This window comes from Myotis davidii, unplaced genomic scaffold, assembly GCF_000327345.1.
Source record: "Myotis davidii unplaced genomic scaffold, ASM32734v1 scaffold64, whole genome shotgun sequence".
NCBI classification, from domain to species: domain Eukaryota; kingdom Metazoa; phylum Chordata; class Mammalia; order Chiroptera; family Vespertilionidae; genus Myotis; species Myotis davidii.
Window position 1 is genome coordinate 3,666,126 of NW_006296226.1, and position 3,954 is coordinate 3,670,079.

Here is a 3,954-nt window from a genome sequence, read left to right on the forward strand (position 1 = left end):
TCATTATAGTCTAGAACCCCGGGGCGCTGCTGCCCTGGAGTGCACACAGGTTAAATAAGACACCGTGGGACTCAGTCCTGTGGTAAGCAATAGGGTAGAAATAAGCTTGGGAAAATCCAACTGAGACTTATTAGGAAAAGAACTTTCCTTTTCTTTCTTTTTTTTAAAAATATTTTTTATTTCAGAGAGGAAGAGAGAGATAGAAACATTAATGATGAGAGAGAATCACTGATCAGCTGCCTCGTGCATACCCCCCACTGGGGATTGAGCCTGCAACACCAGCATGTGACCTGACCAGAACCGAACTGTGACGTCCTGGTTCATAGGTCAATGCTCAACCACTGGGCCACACCAGCCAGGCTAGAACTTTTCTTCTCAGAAGTTTTCTAAGTGGAACTCAAAGTGCCTTCAAAGTAAAATGACCTCTATGACCTTTATGAGAAACAGTGAAATATTGAGAGGTAGGGGTGGTTCAAAGTAGTCATAAAGGGACCAAGCAGTAGTATCACTCACAAGTTTAAGAAGTTTACTCTACTCCAGATGGCATGACTCAGTGGTTGAGCATTGAGCTATGAACCTGGGGTCATGGTTTGATTCCTGTCAGGGCACATGCCTGGGTTGCAGGCTCGGTCCACAGTAGGAGGCATGCAGAAGGCAGCTGGTCAATGATTCTCTTTCATCATTGATGTTTTTCTCTCTCTCTCTCTCTCCCTCTCTCTTCCTGTCTGAAATCAATAAAAATATTTGTTTAAAGAGAAATTTACTCTACTTTATATACTGTGAATACAGTGAAGTTTCACATTCTGTATGATGGATACAGGCCATTATAAATTTGTCCAAACTCATAGAATATACAACAACTAGAGTGACCCATAATGTAAACTATGGATTTGGGGCAATTATGATGTGTCACTGTAGGTTCATCAATTGTAAGAAACATACCACTCTGATGGGGGTGTTGATAATGGTGAAAGGAGTGGGGACAGGAGCAGGGAGTTTTATGGGAAATCTCTGTACCTTCCCCTCAAATTGGCAATGAATCTAAAACTGCTCTTTAAAAAGTCAATGAAAAAAAAACTGAAAGAGAGCCACAATAAACATATAAAGAATTTACCATTTAATCAAAGACTTAATAGAGACCATAAAATAAAATGGGCAAAAAACTTAGACATTTCTATAAAGAAGATATGCAAATGTCCAAAAAGCATTTGAAAGAGGAGCTCAACTTCCCTAATCATTAGAGAAACACAAGTCAAAACCACAATGAGATCACCTCACATCCATTAGAATGGTTAAAATTGTTTTGTTTCTGTTTTCTTGTTCATCCTGACCCAAGAATATTTTTCTATTGATTTTTAGGGAGAGCAGAAGAGAGAGGGAAAGACAGAGAGAAACATCAATGTGAGAGAAACATATCAATTGGTTGCCTCCTGCACGAGCTCTGACCAGGGCCCAGGCTGGGGAGGAGCCTATAACCAAGGCATGTGCCCTTGACTGGAATCGAACCCAGGACTCTTTGGTCTGCAGGCCAACGCTCTATCCACTGGGCCAACCCAGCAAGGGCTGGTTTTAAAGTGTTGGTGAGGGTGTAGAGAAATTGGAACCCTCATGCACTGTTGGTGAGAATGTAAAATGTACAGCCACTATGGAAAATAGTTTATTAATATTGGAGAACTTTCCAATTGCAGAACTTTTCTAGTTATGGTCTCATTACTAGAAGAAACCTCAAAATATTAAAAATAAAACTACAATATGATCCAGCAATCAATCAAGAGCTATCTGCACACTCATGTTCATTGCAGCATTATTCACTATAGCCAAGAGGTGGAAGCAATCCAAATGCCCATTGATGGATGAATGGTCAGAGGAAATGTGGTCTATACATACAATGAAATATTATTCTGCTTTATAAGAAAGGAAATTCTGTCACATGCTATAACATGGATAATCCTTGAGATCATTCTGCTATGTGAAATAAGCCAGTCACAAATAGACAAACACTGTCTGATTCCACATTTATGAGGCATCAAAAGTAGTCAAAACTCACAAATAGAAAGCAGAATGTTGGTTGCCAGGAGCTAGGGGGGGAGGAGAAATAGGGAGATGTTGTTCAGTGTGTATAGAGTTTTAGTTTTGCAAGATAAAACAGTCCTGGAGATGTGTTGTACAACAATGTGAATATACTTAACACTATGGTATGGTGCACTTAAAAATGGTTAAAGCAGCCCTAATCGGTTTGGCTCAGTGGATAGAGCGTCGGCCTGCGGACTCAAGGGTCCCAGGTGTAATTCCGGTAAAGGGCATGGACCTTGGTTGCGGGCACATCCCCAGTTGGGGGTGTGCAGGAAGCAGCTGATCGATGTTTCTGACTCTCTATCTCTCTCCCTTCCTCTCTGTAAAAAAATCAATAAAATATATATTTTTAAAAATTGGTTAAAGCAGTAAATTTTATGTTATGTGTTTTCAACTACAATAAATTTTTAATTTAATTAAAAATGAATAACAACATTAAGTCTTCCAATCCATGAACATGGATATCTTCTCATTTATTTAGATCTTCTTTATTTTCTTTCAACAATTTTGTTGTTTTTAGTCTTGAAATTCGTAAGTCAAATTTATTCCTAAGTGTTTTATTCTTTTTGATGCGATTTTCATGGAGTTGTTTCCTTAGTTTCTTGTATCCTTGTATCCTGAAACTGCTGAGTTTGTCTATTAGCTGTAACAGTAGGCCATTTTTGTCATTTGTTTAGGATTTTCTATATGCAAGATCATGTTATCTACAAGCAATGGTCATTTACTTCCTCCTTTCCAATTTGGAAACACACAAACTACCAAATCTTACTCAGAAGAAATATAAAATTGAACCAGTTTATAGCTACTAAAAATATTGAATCTGTAATCTCACATCAAAGAAGAGCCTAGGACCAGATAACTTTACTAAATTCTGCTAAATATTTAAAGAAGAATTAACACCAGTCCTCTCATATACTCCCAAAAAATAGAAGAGGAGGAAACACTTCTTAAGTATTTCTGAGGCCAGCATTTGGCCCCCAAAATGTCCACATCCTATTCCACAGAGCTATGATTATGATAGACTAGAGGCTTGATGCATGAATTCATGCACCAGTGGGCTCCCTCAGCCTGGCCTGCAGGATAGGGCTGAAACTGGCTCTCCGACATCCCTTGAGGGGTCCCAGATTGCAAGAGGGTGCAGGCCAGGCTGAGGGACCCCACTGGTGCACCATCAGGGCCAGGGAGGGATGTGGGAGGTTGGCCAGCCAGGGAGAGACCGTGGGAGGGCTCCAGGGCATGTCCAGCCCATCCCACTCAGTCCGAATCAGCTGGACCCTAGCAGCAAGCTAACCTACTTGTCAGAGCATCTGCCCCCTGTGGTAAGAGCACGTCATAGCAACTGATCGACCAGTCGACTGTCTGCTCCCTGGTAGCCAGTGCACATCATAGAAAGTGGTTGGGGGGCCTTGGCATATCATTAGCATATTATGCTTTGATTGGCTGAATGAACTACCAGATGACCAGACACTTAGCATATTAGGTTTTTATTATATAGGATTATATAGCAACAGGATTAAGGTTACAGATGAAATTAAAATAGCTAATCAGCTGACCTTAAAATAGAGAGATTATCTGTCTTGGCCAGTGTAATCACAAGGGTCCTTAAAAGTGGAAGAGGAGAGAGAAGAGAGAGTTAGAGAAAGAGATGGGACAGAAGCAGGGTCAGAGTGATGTGACGTGAGAAAGACTTGACTCATCTTTGCTGGCTGGGGAGATGGAAGAAGGAAGGGGCCAGGTATTGGTCTGCTCCGGCTGCTATAAAAGAATCCACAGACTGGGTGGCTAAAACAACAGGAACTTATTTCTCACGGTTCTGGAGGGTGACAGTCTCTGCCTCAGGTACCACATGCTAAGAGGATAAAGAAAAGGAAGTAGAGGCTC